The sequence below is a fragment of the Sus scrofa genome, chromosome 13, assembly GCF_000003025.6.
Source record: "Sus scrofa isolate TJ Tabasco breed Duroc chromosome 13, Sscrofa11.1, whole genome shotgun sequence".
NCBI classification, from domain to species: Eukaryota; Metazoa; Chordata; class Mammalia; order Artiodactyla; family Suidae; genus Sus; species Sus scrofa.
In genome coordinates this window covers 4,674,616-4,695,042 of record NC_010455.5, presented here as the reverse complement: position 1 = coordinate 4,695,042, position 20,427 = coordinate 4,674,616, and the positions used below count along the sequence as shown (strand labels likewise).

General features: G+C 34.0%; 1 protein-coding gene across 4 annotated transcripts in view; it reads left to right on the top strand.

Moving 5' to 3' along the window:
• Positions 1 to 20,427, top strand: part of TBC1D5 (TBC1 domain family member 5) — a 546,905-nt gene that overhangs the window by 43,406 nt on the left and 483,072 nt on the right. For all 4 annotated transcript variants that reach the window (XM_021069681.1, XM_021069680.1, XM_021069682.1 and 1 more), the window contains exon 2: positions 14,309 to 14,376. The gene's annotated coding sequence lies outside the window, so the exon portion shown is untranslated. The remainder of the gene's footprint in view (positions 1 to 14,308; positions 14,377 to 20,427) is intronic.

Genomic DNA, 20,427 nt, shown 5'->3' with positions numbered 1-20,427 from the left:
AAACCTTACTTTAGAGAATAACATTTACGTGTAATATGTGAACATAGAGACTTGTGCAAGGATATTCATGAAAAATTGTTCAGAATTAGAAACAACCTAAATATCCCTCAGTGGAGGAATGGATAAATAAAATGTGGTAGGTGTATGTGACTCAGTACTTTATAAAACTTAAAAGGAATGAAATATATCTGTATAATAGTAGATCTCAAAAATTATGTTGAATGAAAAAACAAGTACTTTCGGTCTGATACTGTTGTTAAAGTTGGAAAAGGGTCATGGCACCAGGGATGGTGAACAGAGGACGTCATCTCTAGTTGTTTTTTTAATGTAAATATACCTAAAATGAAGCAACTGTGGTTATGTATTTGTGTGAATTTGAATGCATAATGTGAATGCTGTTGTTATAAAGTATAGCTGGTGGGAACTTGGGTATTTGTAGTATTATTATTTTTATATCATTCTAATATTTCTCAAAGACTCATTCATGAATTCCATTTACAACTTTATCTTCATTCAGACTTCATAGCACTTAGTACAGCATGTACTTTCTTTTTTCAAGTCTTCCTGTCCAGGAAGTAAATTTGGCTTTTAATGAAGAGAAATGCAACTATTTTTATGTATTCATTATTTATTTAGTTTATGTGTAAGGTTGTCGAGAAGATAGATATGACTGACATTGAACTACTAAATTTGTGCTTAATTACAAAAGTGGAAGTCATCATAAAGAACTCCAACAGCTGTTTATTTTACCTGATTTTTGTGTGTTAGAATATATAGAAATGACTGGGTTGGACCTTGAGCAGCAACATGAACTGTTTCTCCTGTTTAGACATTTTGTTGCATTTACATTTTTAAAATTGTTGTAAAAGTAGTTTATTATAGTAGTAACTATCTAGGAGATTAAACTTAGGTATCCAAGTGATTCCAGGAACTTTACCTACAGAAGGTACTTGAAAATCTTAGTATTTTCTGGATAAGTTATAGTTAACTGTAAAAACTTTTATAAATGTTATTGAAGAGAGAAAATGGATATAATGTCATAGACAGTATATTCTTTTTCAGAATAGAAGGATTAGTTTTCATATGTGATAAAATATATTGTCAGTAAAGTGAAGTGGAGATAGTGCCTGGCCTGTAACTTTTTTTTTTTTGTAAAGTGATATAAAAAAGTATCTGAAATACAGTGTAATTAAAAGTTATAATAGCTATTCATGATATCTTTTAATTATGTCAAATAACTGATTAAAATTGCATTTATAATTATATAAAATTTATAATTTTTAGACAAAAAGCATTTACCAAAAATTATCCTAAACTGTAGAAAACTCAGTGATTTAAATTTAAAAACTTAAAATAACCTTTAGTTAATGATTTTATTTATCTTCATTAGAGAGGACTTATGCAAAATAATCTCTACCTCTTTAAGTGTAAATGTCAATATAATGTAAAGGTGACTGAAAATTAATGACTTTATTTGAAAAAATAAAGTTCTTAAAATTTTAGATTAGATCTAATTTTTTTGTCAAAGGATTTTATACAAATTATAAGACTAGCTTAATTAAAAATTCATAAAGATAATTTAAATTCAGAATATTTAATTTAAGATAATTTAAACTCAGATGTATAATTATGAAGTTAGGACTTATGACTGTTAACTGTATAGAATTTGAACTAAGTCATATAACCTTTTTAGATTTTTTTATAATTAGGTGAAAATAAGGCATGAACTATCTCCATTTGATTTTCTTGCTAATATTTGCAATTTATTACTGGAGTTAATCCTTAATTGCTGAAAAAGAGTTGTCTGTCACATGGCTACATTATTTTTCTATCATATAACATGTAATAAATTTTAAGGATGCAAATTTAAGGAATAAGTGTTGGTTTAAAAGTTTTTTATTATGTAAATTTCAGATGTACAGCATTATAGTTTGACATCTGTGTGCATGTCAAGTGATTACCAGTAAGTCTAGTTGTATAATATATACCAATACCAAAAGTCTAGTTATCTTTTATCCCCATTCAGTTGACCCCTTCACCTACTGTGCTTACTCCAGCCTCCTTCCCTTCCTGTAAACTGCTAATTTTTTCTCTTTATCTGAGTTTGAGTTTGTTTTTGTTTTATTTTGTTTGCTTTTTTTAAAGATTTACATATGAGTGAAATCATACAGTATTTGTCTTTTCCCCTATGACTTATTTCCATTAGCACAGTTCCCTTAAGATCTATTCATGTTGTCTCAAATGGCAGGATTCCTTTCTTTTTTTATGGCTGAGGAGTATTCCTGTGTGTATCACATATTTGTTTTTATTATTTTTTAATTAAAAAAAACTTTTATGGCCTCACCTATAGTGTCTTGAAGTTCCTGGGCCAAGGATTGAACCCAAACCACAGCTATTGCCTGTGCTGCAGCTATGGCAATGCAGGATCCTTTAACCCACTGCACAGGGCCAGGGATCAAACCTGTGTCTCCGCACAGACTCTAGCTGCTGAGTAACTCTGACACCTTTATCCATTCACCTGTTGATGGACATTTAGGTTGTTTTCTTATCCTGGGTGTTGTAAATAATGCTGTAGTGAACATAGGGGTGCATATATCCTTTTGAATGAGTGTTTTTCTTGTTCTTCAGATAAATACCCAGAAGTAGAATAACTGGGTTATATCGTAGTATATATGGTAATTTTTTAAGGAACCTCCATATTGTTTTCCATAGTTGCTCCAACAATGTATAGTCCTACCAACATTATGTGAAGGTTTCTCCTTCTCCATATCCTCTCCAACATTTATTTTTTATCTCCTTTTTTTGTCTTTTTAGGGCTGCACCTGGGGCATATGGAAGTCCTCAGGTAAGGGGTGGAATCAGAGCTACAGCTGCTGGCCTGTGCCATAGCAACCCTAGACCCAAGCTTCATCTGCAACCTGTGATGCTCTTTGTGGCCATGCTGGATCCTTAACCCCACTGAGTGAGGCCAAGGATTGAACCCACATCCTCATAGACACTGTGTCAGGTTCTTAACCTGCTAAGCCACAATGGGAACTCCATTTTCTTATCTTTTGATAATAGCCATTGTAGCAAGTGTGCAGTGGTAATTTATTGTGCTTTTGATGAACATTTCCCTAATAATCAGTTATATTGAGCAACTTTTCATGTATCTATCTATTGGCCATCTGTATGTCTTTTTTAGAAAGATATCCTTTTAGAAGCTCTGCTCATTTTTAAGTCAGTTTGTTTTGATCGTTGTGGTTTGAGTTCTTTATATATTTAATTAGAAATAAATTTATCAGGAGTTCCCGTGGTGGCGCAGTGGTTAACGAATCTGACTAGGAACCATGAGGTTGCGGGTTCGGTCCCTGCCCTTGCTCAGTGGGTTAACGATCCTGCGTTGCCGTGAGCTGTGGTGTAGGTTGCAGATGCAGCTCGGATCTGGTGCTGCTGTGGCTCTGGCGTAGGCTGGCAGCTACAGCTCTGATTCAACCCCTAGCCTGGGAACCTCCACATGCCGCGGGAGCGGCCCAAGAAATGGCAAAATGACAAAAAAAAAAAAAAAAAATAAATTTATCAGAACTATGATTTGGAAATTCTACTCCCATTTAGTATGTTCCCTTTTCATTTTTTGATAGTTTCCTTTGCTGTGCAGAAGCTTTTTAGATTCATGTAGTTCAGAGGTTTAAAAGAACACTTACTAGTGGTGTGTGTGTTTGTGTGTAAAGGCAGAGGTGATTTTTTGGTGGATTCCGTGTTTATGGAAAAGAATAGCTGGTTAAACCTAGAAAGTTAATAGAATTAGCTTTCTTTCAGGTGTAAAAATGTGTTCCTTCAACAAAATTATGAGGTTCTGATTTGAGCAGAAGGGTAAGATCCTTTGTCCCCTTTTTAACAGAGAAATATTTATGTGGAGAAATAGTATTTATGTGGAGAAATAATATTTATGTGGAGAAATAGTATAAACATGATGCATTCCTCTCAAGTTTCATTTTATTGGGATATTATGTAATAGGAAAGAATTAACACAATTAATACTCAATGCCAAAGAAAATCAATGGTTAATTATTAGCAATTTTGGGTTCCTTTCCGAGACCCCCATATATATTAGTTCATTGTCTATTAGGGTATTTATTTGGGGTGTTTGGTGGGAAAGTTTGTGATTCTCTGACTTTGGATATCAGTGGTTTCAGTCATTCGAGTTTCCTTGTCTTAAGCTCAAGTACTTTTTTGACAGATACAGAAGTAAATTGGTAGCCTGTATTTTTCCCAGTTTTAGCCATTTGCAAATGAGTTTTGGCTTTGTGACTTTTTTTTCTTCCATTTTTGGGTGCCTGGTATCATATGGAGCTCCCCAGCCAGGGATCAGATCTAAGCCGCAGTTGAGACTTAAGCCGCAGACTGTACTGGGCTGGGGATCAAACCTGCGTCTCCGTACTCCCAAGATGCCACCAGTCCCCTTGTGCCACATCAGGAACTCTGTGTGGCTTATTTTTATGGATGAAATAAAAAATATTTGCAGTTTGCCTTTACTTAAAAATACTTTTAAAGAAAGTGTATTTATTTTTGGTGTTATCTTAAAATTTTGCTTACCACTTTCATGTTTTAAGTAGATATCAAGAAGTACTAGTGAAAGCTTAACATTTTCTGTACATGGATATGTGTATGTATGTAGATAATCATTTTTAAAACCTACCTTTTTCTCTCCACAAGCAAATGTGATTATGTATAACTTTAAATAAAACTTAAAAGGCACCATGAGATGTTTCATGTTTCTTCTTTATATTGGAGTGGATTGGTGTGAGCTGTCAGCATTTTAAATTATACAGCAAAATAGTCCCATAGCCTGATGTTTGTGTCTGGCTGAAATAATACATTTTAAACAATAAACTTCACTGTAAATTTCCAGCTTAAATCCATTTTTATTCTGAATTACCAAGTTAAAATATTTTGTCTCTTATCTGCTCAGTCATTAACATTGACTTAGTATAACTGTGGAATAGTTTGGGGAAGAAGTGTCTTAGTTAAGGACCTTGCCCATGTGCTTTTCAAAATGGTTTGAACTTTTGATTCTTTGTAGTTAAGTGTGGATGACAATTTTTGCCTTGCTCAGGCTCTATCTTTACCTGATGAAAAGTTTTAATCCCTCAGCCCAGTTTTGTTCTATTGAAATTCTTTCCTCATAGCCAGAGAGGTAGCACCATATGAATCTTACTCAGATCCAATAAGCAATTAAATATCTTGCTAAATTGAATTTGGTGGCATGGAATCAAATAGGTTAATACATCATTTCATTTAGTTTATTTGCTATGTATGGCTAATGATTGTCCTTTCAAATTCATGTGATGGGAAAAGATTCTAAGAAGTGGCTGTTGATTAGATTTTGGATATCTTTTTTTTTTCTTTATATTGTTACATTCAATATACATAGTTTTTCTTGTTTTTTTTTAGTGATTTTTATTTTTTCCATTATAGTTGGTTTACAGTGTTCCGTCAATCTTCTACTATATAGTAAAGTGACCCAGTCACACACACACACACACACATCACATACATTCTTTTTCTCACCTTATCCTCCATCATGCTCCATCACAAGTGACTAGATATTGTTCCCTGTGTTATACAGCAGGATCTCATTGTTTATCCAGTTGAAATGCAATAGTTTGCATCTGTTAACCCCAGACTCCCAGTCCATTCCACTCCCTACCCCTCTCCCTTGGCAACCACAAGTCTGTTCTTCAAGTCCATGAATTTCTTTTCTGTGGAAAGGTTCACTTGCGCCATATATTAGATTCCAGATATAAGTGATATCATATGGTATTTGTTTTTCTTTTTCTGACTTAACCTCACTTAGTATGAGAGTCTCTAGTTGAATCCATGTTGCTGTGAATGGCATTATTTTGTTCTTTTTTGTGGCTGAGTAGTGTAACATTGTGTATTTATGCCACATCTTCTTAATCCATTCATCTGTTAATGGACATTTAGGTTGTTTCCATGTCTTGGCTATTGTGTATAGTTCTGCAGTGAACATACTGATGCATGTATCTTTTTCAAGGAAAGTTTTGTCTGGATATATGCCCAAGAGTGGGATCTCTGGGTCATATGATAGTCCTATTATTTAGTTTTCTGAGGTACCGCCATACTGTTTTCCATAGTGGTTGTACCAAATGACATTCCCTCCAACAGTGTAGGAGGTTTCCCTTTTCTCCACACCCTCTCTAGCACTGGTTATTTGTTGACTTGTTAATGATGGCAATTCTGACTGGTGTGAGGTGGTACCTCATAGTAGTTTTGATTTGCATTTCTCTAATAATTAGTGATGTTGAGCATTTTTTCACGTGTGTTTTTCTTTGGAGAAATGTCTATTTAGGTCTTTTGCCCATTTTTCAATTGTTTTTTTTTTTTGTTTTTTTGTTTTTTTTGGCCACACCCATGGCGTCTGGAAGTTCCCAGACTAGGGGTTGAATCCGAGCTGCAGCTGCTGGCCTGTGCCACAACCACAGCAATGAAGAATCCTAGCCGTGTCTGTGAGCTAAATACAGCTTGTGGCAATGCTGGTTCCTTAACCCACTAAGTGAGGCCAGGGATTGAACCCAGGTCCTCATGGATACTAGTCAGATTCATTACTGCTGAGCCACAATGAGAACCCAAGAGCAGGGTCTTTTAAATGAACTGCATTTAGAAAGTAAAGAATCTGTTGTGATTAGATTTAATAGGTAAGGTGTGCTGAAGTGTTATGTAGCTTGCCTCCTGTTGAAAGGGACAGGTAGCAGAATTAGAGTGCTGTTCGTGTCAGTGTAATTGAAAATATATTCAGCTTCTGCTAATATATAAGGTTGTGATTTTTTCCCTTACATAAAGTTACACATTAAAAATAACTAACAAGAGGTTGGACAGAGTGTTTCTACTGAAATCACTACTTTTTTTTCTTTCTTTTTTTTTTTTTTTTAGGGCCGCACTCACGGCGTATGGACATTCCCAAGCTAGGGGGTCTAATCAGAGCTAGAGCTGCCCATAACAGCCACAACCACGCCAGATCCAAGCCATGGCTGCGACCTACACCACAGCTCATGGCAACGCCGGATCCTCAACCCACTGAGTGAGGCCAGGGATCGAACCCACAACCTCATTGTTCCTAGTCGGGTTCATTAACCACTGAGCCACCACACTAACTCCCTGAAATCACTAGTTCTTGAAATTTGGTCTCTAATAATAAGTTTATTTACTAAGTCGACTTGTTTCTATTTTGTTTATTTAGAGTAAATCCAGCTTGAGTTCTTAGGTTTGTTTTTGTTTTTGTTTTAATGATAGAAAATGCTGGTCTGGAATTGTGTCCTGGATGTGGCCTCTACACTGATGAGTTACCCATGTGTTTGCCTATATCTTTACTATCTATTTTTTTTTTTTTTTTTTTTTTGCTATTTAGGGCCACACCCGAGGTATATGGAGGTTCTCAGGCTAGGCGTCAAATTGGAGCTGTAACTGCCACCTACAACCACAGCAACAGCAACACGGGATCCAAGCCGCATCTGTATCTACGACCTACACCACAGCTCACAGCAATGCTGGCTCCTACCCATTGAGTGAAGCCAGGATTTGAACCTTCATCCTCGTGGATCTTAGTTGGGTTCATTAACTGCTTTACTATCTGTTTATTCTTGGATCTTGGATTGTCCATCTGCATCTTCAATTAGTATGGAATTTTCAACCATCATCTATTTGAATGTTATCTCTGTTCTCTTCTTTGTTACATTCTTTCCTAATTTCTAAATTCCTAAAATCTATTTGCAATTTGGATTGTTGTTACTCAAAGCGTGGTCCTTAGAACAGTGCTGGTCTACAAGCTGATTGTATTGGTATGTTATGAGTCAAGACAAATTCACAGTAAACATTTAGAAGCTTTTAATAGCAACTTGATAATATATATCTAAGCACATGATTTTTTAAAAAGAAATTCACTTTTATACAGCAGAAATTATCACAACATTGTAAATCAACTAATACTGCGATAAGACTTGAAGAATAAAAAAAAGAAAAAAATTACAGCAAATCATTAAAAAATGAAATTCACTGTTAGTATTACTTTAGAATTTTTTTCTGCAGTAGATCAGCCATTTAAAGAATGGTTCTTCCATCACTGATAGTTTCAGAACTATTTTGTTAGACCCTCTTATTCTATTCATTGTATCTCTTAGCTTCTCTTAACATATTTTATTTTCTTTCTCTTTCTGAATGCGTTTTAGATAGATTTTTAAAGTTTTGCTTTTCATTTACTAATTTTTTCTCTGTATTGATTCTACTGTTTAACTTTTCTGCTGAATTAAAGTTTTTACCTGTGTTTTTTATGTCTTAAGGTTTTATTTATAAAAGCACATATATTGTTTCTATTATTTGAAACATCCTTATTGTATAACCTCTCCAATAATTGAAATATTTGTAGTCTAATTCTGCCATCTCTTGTTTGTGTTGGCCTTCTATCATTGTTTGGTATCCTTATATGTTTTGTGATTTTTTTTTTTTTTTTTTTGAGTAGAGGTTTTTTTAAAGTTTTGGTGCTTTGAAGTCTGGATTGAAGTTGTTTTCTTCCACTGAGAATTTAGCTATGCTTCCCCCAGCTGACTGGGGGTACTAAATTTGAGAGCACTTTAATTATGTCTTCACATGAAACTTATTCAATCATATAGGTAATGTGAATTTATTCTGAGAACCTTTGTGAAGGTTCTACTTTGTGGTTACGGTGTCAAGAAAATTGATAAAAACCTTCTCGAAGTGGCAAAATTATAGAGCTAGAACACAGACTAGTGGTTGCCAGGGGTTAGGTAAAGTGAGGGCTAGGGCTGCTGTGTATAAAGAGCTCCTTTTCTGTGATCATGAGCTGGTAGCCCTTTGGAATAAAAGTTTATGTAGGTGTTTCGTTTTAACAGACTCTAAGAAGTTTATCTCAGTTGTAGCCATAAAGATATAAGCTCAGTTTCAAAAGTTTCGGGCACATACTCTTAGGATGAAAGCTGATTTTTGGGGTTTGCTATTTTACTTTCGTTTTGTTTATAGCTTATGTGGATACTGTACTTTTTTGCTTCAACAATTCATTAACACAGTTTTTCCCACTAACTTAAAAAATTTCTATCTATTAACACAGTTTTTCCTGCTAAGTTAAAAAAATTTATATCTAATAGTATCAAGGTATCTGGTCTACTGTACTGCTGGAAATGAGTGTCCCCATCTATCTACAATATAGTCGTATGAAGTATGTTGCTATTGTTTCTTCTCTCTTTCTTTTTTTTTTTTTTTTTGCTTTTTAGTGCTACACCCGTGGCATATGGAAGTTCCCAGGCTAGGGGATGAATCTGAGCTACAGCTGTCAGCCTACATTCAGTCACAGCAACATGGGATCTGAGTCTCGTCTGTGACCTACACCACAGCTCTTGGCAACGCCGGGTCCTTAACCCACTGGGCGAGGCCAAGGGTTTGAACCCTTGTCCTCATGGATACTAGTCAGGTTCATTACCCCTGAGCCACAACAGGAACGCCTGCTTCTCACTCTTGTATTTTTGTTATTATAATAACTGTTTTCTTTATCTTTTTGGTCTGTCAGACTTCCTGTATAGACCCATCATCACGATCTATATCCCGTTACATTTTCTAATCTTGTTTCCTACTATTCTTTTGCTAATGATGTTGATATTGTGGTTTATTAAAGACATCATGTCTTATAGCTGCCATTCTTTTATTCATGTCATTCTATCTTGTTTAAATGCTGTTTATTCTTTTGACTCTAACTACTCCTTCTAACACTGTTGACATTTGGGCAGAGTAATCATTTTCGTTAGGGGTTCATCTTGTGCATTATAGGGTGTTAGCAGCTTCCCTGGCCTCTACCCACTTGATGCAAATAGTACCTCCCGTTTCTAACAAAAGTATTTGCAGATGTTGCGAAATGTCCTTTGAGGGCAATATCTCCCATGGTTGTGAACCACTGTTCTAGCTCTATCTGGATTAGGTCTCAGTTGAAGAGCCTTCTTTGATTATCCCTGATGTGGCTTTTACCTTCAGGATTTTTGGTAGTACATATTGTCTGAGTTGTAAACTTATCCCTTATTTCATTTGGTTGTGAATTTCTCTCTCTCCCTCCCCACCTTCTCTCTCTCTCTCTCTCTCTCTCTCTCTCTGTGTGTGTGTGTGTATCTGTCTGTCTTTCTTATTTACCAATTCTAGTGGTGGTAGGGGACCATTTTACTTTATTTTTGCTTGCTGTTTTGGTCAACCTCATACACTTGTTAGTAGTTTTAAATATATCAATTTCTTATTTTTTTCTAATTTTTTTCATTTTTTATATGGTAGTAATCGGGGTTTAGTAAATTTAGTCACTCTGGAACATGTGGAGAACTTTGAGGCATTCTAAATTGAGACTTTACTAATGGTAATGATGAGACTTGCAAAATAATAGAATTAATACTGATGTAATAGTGTATATTCTCAGTTAATAATTGGAAAATTCAAGACAATGCAAGATAGTTATAAAGATATAACAAAGATGTAATTTCTGTTAGATCCATTGTATAAGTAACCAGAAAAATGTGCAGTAGAGTAAAATTAAAAAATTAGACTGAGAAATATAGAAAGTTGAAGGATTTGTAGAAGCATGAAGTACAGGTGATTAGTTCTACAAAATGAGATGAGCAAAGTAATCAATATGTCGGGTAAATTGTTAGGAATGATGGATGTAGCATCTGGTTAGGAGTGACTTGTGTAGAACTGACAAATGTGATATGTGAATGTTAGTAAGTTGAAAACAAGTTGGGCATAGAGAGGTTAGCTGCTTACTACCAAATCAAGAGAAACATGTATATTTTGCCCCAGTAGGGAAAGATACAGCTCAGTTATGGATTTCCCTCCACCTTTTTTGTTTATTTTCAGAGAATTCCAGGCAACAAAATAGAGCTTTATAAGGTGCTTTTCCTCATCTAGGCCAAAATTTTCATGAAAAATAGTAAGTATAATACATGTTCAGGGTAGAAAAATTAAAAATAATGAAAGATAATGGGGAAAATGAAAGTTAGTTCTCAAAGCTAAAGCACTATTACTATTTAGCTTAATTCTGTTCTCTTGATTTTTTTTTTTTTTTTTTTTTTTTTTGTCTTTTTGGGGCCACATATGTGGCATATGGAAATTCCCAGGCTAGGGGTCAAATCAGAGCTGCAGCTGCTCGCCTACCTACATCACAGCCACAGCAACGAGGGATCTGAGTTGTATCTGTGACCTATACCACAGCTCACAGCAATGCCAAATCCTTAACCCACTGAGCAAGGCCAGGAATCAAACCCGTGTCCTCATGGATACTGTCGGATTCATTACCACTGAGACATGATGGAACTCCCTCTTCTCTTTATTTTTATATGGTCTCAGTCTGTCTCTAGATAGAAATGTAAAATGTACCTCTCTCTCTCTATAAATATATACTGTGTATGTATGTATGTTTGCATGTATGTATATTTATTTAAAATAGGAATTATTTTATATGAAATGTTTTATAGCCTGTCCTTTTTCATATAATATTATGAACATTTTTCCAAATCAGTAAAATTTTTTGAAATGATATTTAGTATCTACATAGCATTTGGAGATTATCCCTAAATTTATTTAACCATTTACTTATTGTTCAACTTTAGATTTTCATTCATTTGTGTATATATGTACACATACATATGCACATACACCATGAACATATAGATATAATTTGCAATGAACCTCTCTATTGAAACATTTTGAGTACATTTTCCATTTTCTTTGAAGACTTACTACCTTCACTGTAGTTTTCCTCTTTTAATTTGCCCTGCGAATTCATTATCACTGTGTTCTTAGTTAAAAAGATCCCCAGTTTTATAGGCTGGCATTATTACCAAATTTGGAGACTATATTTCCTATCTTCACAAGTGATTAGGTATGACCAGTGGACTAGGTTGTGGTTTATAAGCTGTAAGCTGAAATACATGAGTTAGAGGAGTGTGGGATGGGCCTTTCTGTCCCTTTCCTTTTCTCTGCTGTTTGCAACTGTGGGTGTATTAGCTGGAGTTCCCAGAGCCTTCTGGGGTATAAGGTGACTTGTAATAGAACAGTGTATGGTAGAGCAAAATGATGGAAGGAACTTAGATCTCTGATTTTTGTAGCTGCCACATCAGCCTTTCATTGTCTACTTCTAGACATTTACATGGGAGAGATTCACTCCCTCCTTTTTTTTCCTACTTTTGTCTATAATTCATTATATTATTATTATTTAAAAATTTTGGTAGTTCCTGCTTTGGCACAGAGAGTTAAGCATCTGACTGCAGTGGCATGGGTAGCTATGGAAGTGTGGGTTTGATCCCTGGCCTGGTGCAGTGGGTTAAAGGATCCCACGTTGGTGCAACTGTGGTGTAGGTTGCAGCTGCAGCTTGGATTCAGTCCCTAGCCTGGGAACTTCCATGTGTGGCTTCAATACTGCCATAAAAAGGGGGAGGGTGCTTGGGAAGTATATGATGCTAGCTGATAAAGATACCATTGTTTGATGCCCTGTGTAATAATGTGATAGGTCCAATATAAGGGATCACACATTGTGTCATAATAGACTCCAGATCCATGTTGAAAACCAAACTCTACTTTGAGACTGGAAAGAGATTAATTTGTATTGAAAGGAAAATGCCTGATACTAAATTATGGAGCTCTCTGATGATATTGCTGAATTTTGTTCTCAATTGATTTTAATAATTACTGCAAACATTATTTCAGAAAACATAGCTGTTAGGCAAAAAAAAAAAAAATCACTGACTATTGATTATATATTGCAGTGTATCAGAATAATCTCTTCAAGCCCTATGAATTTGTAATATTATTAGATATTTTGGCTAGTCATTTAGACATACTTAGCTCATAAATGTGACTTAATGATCTCATGAACTATTGGAAGAATTTTGACAAATTAAGATTTTTTTATAGCTATAGACTTTTTGGGTATTGATTCTAAGTGATTTATAATTTTAGTGAAAGAGTGAAGGCTACACATTTAAAAATTCATAAACAATTTTTTGAGAAGTTTGGGTTTATAGAAAAATTGGGTGGGCAGAAAGTACAGAGGGTTTCCATATACCTATTCTCCAGTGTATACCCATTTTTATCCAGAGTGTACCACTGCGTATAGTGTTACACATACAAGAAGACTCTATATTCTTGAACCAATATGTATTATTTTATCATAGGAAGACCACGGAGCATTGAAAGTCATTTTACTCTAATCCAGAGTTTCCCACCCTCAGCCCTATTAATATTTTAGGCCAGGTCAGTCATTGTTTTGGAGGACTGTTCTGTGCTTGCAAGGTGTTTAGCAGCATCCCTGATCTCTACCCACTTAGATGCTGATAGTACTCCCTAGTTGTGACAATCAAAAATGGCTCCAAACACTGCCAAATATCTCTTGGGAAGCAGATCACCCCCAGTTGGAAACCATTGCTCTAACCAATTTATGATGCTTTAGGATTTGCTGTATTTTTAAGGATGGGCTCAAATTTAAGGAGTCAGTAGTTCAGTGATCCTTCACATGGAGGTTGTACAGGCAAAGTTAGACTCTTCCTGCCACTTGGTGACCACAGGAAGTATACTGACTCTTACTGAGCCTCATGTTCCTTGACTGTGGAATGAATAAAATATTATCTAAATAGTTTTGAGAGTTCATTGAGGTAAGTTACAAAAAATACTTTAATTTTAATTTACCTCTCTTCAAATATTGTGCTGTATTGTTTGGACTTACTGAAAGTGTCAAAAACTCATTACAAAATTTTTATTTCTGTGGGAAAGGCTATCACAGTTTGGGCTATACTGTTTATGGATTTCAGAATACTATACTGTGGGTGGATAAACTTTAAGTAAATGTTAAATGAAGAGTGATGTATGAGGTCAGTTGTATTTTGACCCTTTGTGGTGCTCTAATTAGATTGTCACCACATTCAAATTGTAATAGTTAAGTAATCTCATATGTTCTTTCAAGGACTTTGAGCTTTTCAAATTGTCCATAACATTAGATGTCAGCCGATCATTTGTCCTTCAAAGTTTTTGTCTTCACATCTGAAATCCTGCCAACTGTAACAGCTTGTGTGTCAGCTCCAATTGAGGAAGCTGGCCTCTGTCAGCTTGTACTATGTCCACTGAAGACTTGTAAAAACTTGACCAAATTTATAACTAATAATGTCCACTTCCCATGGCTACTTTCTAGAATTATAAAGCAGTGTTCACTAGTGAATAAAATGCTGTCTGTAATAGTTATTCTTATTGTTATTTTATTGTTCTACCCCTGCAGAAAATTAAATTTCCAGAGACTTGGTGAAGATAGGAAAACTATCAGAAAGACTATAGCACTATTGTACTGTAAGTATTGCCTTGAAAAAGAACTGTAAATTAAGAATATTTTAAGGATCCAGTTGTTTGGGGGAAAATATGTTAGGCAAAGATATTATATGTAAAATATAGAGGAGAATATATTATAATCATGTTAATAATTTATAAGAACTAATCCTATGCAGTTTTTAAAAAATTGAAAATGTGTTCTTATATACTGAGATGAGAATTTTACCAATAGCATTGAAAAATATTTCTAATTCTAACAAGGATTGGTCTAGTTTATGTACATTTGCTTATTTAAAACTATCAGAATCCAGAAAATCATTGTAGTTTGTAGGTTTGTGATTTGTTTGGGTGACTTATTGTTTAGGTTATTTTGCAGAATTATTTATTTGCTGATTTATTTATGTATTTCATTATTTATTTATTTGATTATTTAGTAAATTATTTATCTGATGAATTATTAATACATCTTCATGACATGCTTTAAATTATTTATAACTTAATTTTGAGTTTATTGCTTTTAGACGCTGCATTGTTACTGACTAGTTTTGATTTTTTTTTCTTTGTGGTTCTTTAAAATTAAAGTATTAGCTCTAAGGCAAAGTATATTCATTACTATGCCCAGCGATTTTTTTTTTTTTTAGGTAATTTATGATAGTGATAAAATTTCAGTTATGTTTTGTTTAGCTCTAATTTTACCTGTTTAGGGTTACTGGTGATAGAATATGTGTGTTGTATGCATACTTACAAATTAATGATGTAGCCTGTAGTGTGTAAACTGAGATTGAACATGTAAACCTCAGTCCACATTATCCTTGGTGTCTCTAAAGGGCAGCTCTGTATTTCTTACTTGCTTTAGAATAGATAATGGAGTCTTATTCTATTTTAGCGGCAAAGCTATGTTACTACTGGAATATTTTTAGGAAAGTTTAGAGAAATGAAGTCTAACTTAAATGTGGATCTCTGAGATGTAAATTTACCTGATGTAACCTTTGTTTTTTTTTAAATCCTTGTCATATGTGCATTTGGAAAACAGCATGATGTTTATGTGGATTTTTATATCAGTCTTAGTGACAGATTTATTTGATACCATATCTCTTATGGAAATTTTCATATGAGCTAAAAGTGGACAAAGGTCTTTATAAAAGCAAGCTATAGTTCTCTGACTTTAATAATTCTCTTATGTAGAGTTTCCATATTTAATCAAATAAGGTGTTTCTTCTTAGTTCTGACTCTTTCATAGGTAGCACAAGTTATTAGGGCTCTCTCTTTGAAAGGGTTTATGAATATGTTAAAGTAGTTGTTTGGGTAAAAGAGCATCATGTGCACAAATAGTCCTTATCATGTGTTTGCTTAGTGAATTACTATGTACTTTAGAGTTTTAGCATTTCAAAGAAAAGCAGTATTGTAAATTTCAAGTCAGGTTGCTATTGAAATATAGTGAAAATGACCTCTGTAGACAGGTTTCACTATAGAATTGTAGATTATGCATATGTAAACCCAAGTTTATTATTTTGAAGTATTGAACATATCAATGTTTAATTGGAATATTGCTTTGATATCTTCATATGCTTGCCTTAAAAGAAGCAGTTTTATGTGGTTTATATACATGGATTTAAAAATGTATGTATTGTATATATTGTGACTCTTCTGCTCTGGAGGTGAATAGCCAAGCTATTGTTAGATATAGAATTCTGTTTTAAAAAGTACTTTAGGATGTACATGTGGACTTCTCTCGCAGAATAAAAGCTACCTTCTCCAGTGTTGAATAAGATCTAATATACTAGTTATATAATATACTCAACCCACATTGTTAACATGTTTCTTTGGAGTCCTAGCTGTGTCATCCAAGTGATCTGAACTGCAAGGTACACATGTGTGAAATTGTCACCTGAATAGGACTTGTCTTTGGATGGAGACATTGATAGAGATTGTCATAATAACAGTTAGCATTTACTGAGTACTTACTACGTGCAGGCACAGTGCTTGTATCTGTTACGTGGATTATTTGTTCCTCTTCACAGTGAATAAGTACAGTTATTTTCATTCTAAGAGTGAGGAAACAGAGACTTAGAGATGTTAAGTAACTTGCTCATTGCCATTCAGGTGGCAGTAGATGATAACGCTGGGATTGGAACTCTCCTAGTCTGATTCCCAAGGGTTTTAACCCGTCACAGTTTTGTATGTGTAGTTGGTACAATGTAGTTGTTACCGGAGTTGATTTTGTTTGTTTTTAGAGACTGTATTTATTTACATCTCTGATAAGTTTAACTTGCTAAGTATACTCACTTTGTGTTACCTTTGGTCATCTTTTTGAAACAGTAGGTGGTATGAATTTTCTGACTTGGTTCTTCTTATTATCCTGTGTAGTGGATCTAAATTAAATACACAAGAATTTGTGCCTCGGGGAGATTGAATTGTTCCTGGTGGAGGTCTAACACTCACTCAGATCACTTGTTTTGACTCTTAAGCCCAAGGCTGCTTCCAGGGCCCTGTTAGGTCCAATTTTGGTGATGAGTGCCCTAGGTAACTGCATTTGTATGAATGTTGGGGTACTGTGTGAATCACTTGGTTTTAAGTTAGATTTTTCAAGTAAATAATTAATGTTACATCACAGAATGCTCAAAACCCATGGCTTAGGTAATATGAAATACTGTAATGGCTAGAATGACTGTATAATTTGTCTTCCAGTTCAGGATAGTTTAAGAGTGGAGGAGTGCACTATAATATGCCAGGACAATAGGTGTAAACTGATATCATCCTGGGCAAATTGAGTCATGTGGTCACCCTAGTAATATTTCAAAGTCCTATTGAGTAGTTCCTAATAATGTATATCATGTGTGTTTAAGAGGAATTTTAATTCACATGCAATATCTTTTAAAATACTTTATGATAAAACAAATCTGTTATGGTGGTGTTTATGTATTTTTATTAACCAACAAAAGCAGTTTGTGGCTATGACTTTCATAAAGTGTGACTGCTGTTTTATAACTTTTGGAACCTATTTTCAAGGTGAAAGTAAAGAGCTATCACGATTGGGAACATAAAGATGAGTATGGTAAAACTGGTACAGTAGATCTGTTTTTCTTCGTATCATACATGATAGGATGTTTTTACACTTGTTTTGCTTTGTAAATCTCCTAATTAATGGCATATATGACGTACTGAAAACTAATTGTATTTGTTATACCTTCAGAATGTATAATTTTGTTAGATGATCCAGAAGTCTTTCTTTCCCCTTAAAAATCATGTTACACATCATTTATATTGATAAGTTGGCAGTTTTTATGAAAACCTTTTTGAAAACACTGTTTTTCCTTGGTGAAATTATGTGTGGGGAAAATAGGCATTCAGATTTTTTTGTATGCTTTTTAATTCCCTTTTGACATGTATTAAAGTCATAAATAGAAATTAAATTTTAAATGTCCAGTTTTTTTTCCATTTGGAGTATAGATGATTTTTTAAGTTGAACTTGGTAACCACAGTGGCATATTTGTATTTGAATGTATTTTAAAATGAAAAATTCTTATTCAATAGTTTATTCACACCTATGTGTAATATCAGAAGTCTCTTTGTTCGGAAAGGCCTATTATGCCTTGTAACAAAGGTAAGAGCTTTAATATATTGTCTTGAGTTTGTCACACTCTGAAGCACTTTGTGAAATACTACTATAGTTGTAAAAGTAATAACATAGCTTGTGTGTTGGCTCTGAGAGTAGCTCCTTTATAATTATGACAAGTGAAAGTACAGCCAAAGGTCATGTTAAACACAAAATTTCTTTCACACCTCATCTGTTCTGTGGCTGGCATGTGAAGTAGTTTGGGTCCTGCACTGACATTTTAAGATAGCTACCCAAAGGTGTTCCCGTGGAAGTGTTTGAAATACCTTGCCCTTACCTCCCTACCTCCCTTGTGGTTGCAAAATTTGGCATGGATGTGTATTTGAATCCTCCACTAATTAAACAGAACCTTATTAACTTAAGAGATTGCAGAGGAAAATAGGGGACTCTCATTCTACAGGGATTTCTTAGAGCACTAGGTAATACTGACATGTATTCTGTCCTGTCTTTAATATTACTGAGTCCTGTGCTGACTAATGCAGTGTCTTAATATTGATCACCTTAGTATTGATGTTGCTTAATGAAATACTACAAACCAAACAACATACCAGTAACCACAAAAACAAAATAAAATCACATAAGTTAAATTGTGAAATGAAAGCATGGTATGCCTATACGTGTGCCGTCTACTGATTAGGTCCAATATGGCTAAGTAAAAGTTGGAGTATTGAAAAGGTCACATATAGGAAAGCTTTTTATTAAAAACTTATATAGAGAGACTGTACATGTGTTGTATAGTGGCTAACAAATCTCTTTAAGCTTCTATACACAGTGTCAAAAAATACAGGCTGAAGAAAGAATGTTTGGAAGAGGATTAAATCATCATGTTAGAATTTTTAGTATAGTGTTTCTTTCTGTTTTGAAACACTTTTTTTTATACTGTTCCCTACCATACCATGCTTCATGCTGTAAGACTTTTAGAATCTGAATTATAAACAAGGGTGATACAGCTCATTAAGGGGAATTTTGGAAATTAGGAGGGGTGTTGTCACTTGTTATGATAATGGTGGGAAGGTTTTGGCATTTAATGGATGGGGAGCAGGGATGTTAGGTATCTTACAATGCATGGGACAGATTTAGGCTGCAAGAAATTGTTCTGAGTGTCCCATAACTTTTGAATGTTTGCTTATTTAAACTCCTCAAAGATAAAGCAGTAATACTTCAGTATAGAATAATAATGACAATTTTTTTGTAAAGTGTTAAATGAATCTGATAGTTTAGGGAAAGTTTGTGTGGAGGGGAAGCTTACATAGAATAAAGAAATTCTCTCAAAATTATATGTACTTCTCATGTTCTTTCTACTTCCTGATTTATAATTTCTAACTAAATATTTAGTGGAAAACTTTTCATTTCAGTAATTTCATTTCATTCCAGTTTACTGGAAGCTTTGTTATACTGATTGCAGATCTGTAACAGAGGCTGTTTAAGACTCTTTCAACAACAAACTAAATTTTAAGTTGATGGATCTAAATTAAATTGAATTTTATTAGTTAATAAGGATTGTTTAAAGATATTTTATGATTGCCATCCTAAATATTAGTTTCATTTTTAGAACGATAGTAAATATAATGTTCATTTTTAAAAATTATTTCTTTTTATGTTAGTTTTCACTATTACTCTGGTAGCATTTTCAGTAATCTATTAGACACCTTCTCTGTAACTTTTTATATTTCTTTACCCACCACATTGGCTCTTTTATATTTTGGGAGGATATAGTCTTTTTGTAGTATTTTTAGCTACTGGAGACTTAATGCTTTGACCATGTGGTAGGTTTTCTGGGATAACCACCCTGTAACAACCTTAGCATAGATAATTATTTTGACAGTACACTTAGTACAACTGACCTGGGTTTTATTTCTAATAACCACATTCTATAATATTCTCCATTTCAACAGTATGTAATTTGTCTTGACATTTTAGTCTTTATTTCATTTAAGCTTATTCCTATCTTTATCTTCACATTCAATTTAATTTTTGTCTGTAACTACTTATCTCAGTAATAGTTTTTATTCTAGAATTCTCCTATGCCTCTCCTCTTTCATTTTTTTGGTATTCTTATAGAAAATGACTTGTGATCTTTTTCTCCTTTCACCCAAACTTATTTATTACACATAGATGCAAATGTATGACTATTGTATTCACTCTTCTTAAGTATTTATGCCTAAGCATTAACATAATGAAATAAGTATTTTGTTATAAATTAGTTTTATTTTTTATTAACATTATAGTTAGGGAATTAATATTGGTATTAAAAAAACCATGTGTAGGTAGATTTTATTATCCCTGAATTTCATTTCAGGATAGTACAGGGAATGAAGGGAACATTGGATCTCTGGGATTGAGAACCACTCTTTAAGAAATGAGCACTTATTCTGCAGAGCTCTTCTGGCTCTTATGCTTAAGAGACACTTCCAAATTAGATTAGAACTTCTTATATAAATGAAAAAAAAGTTAAT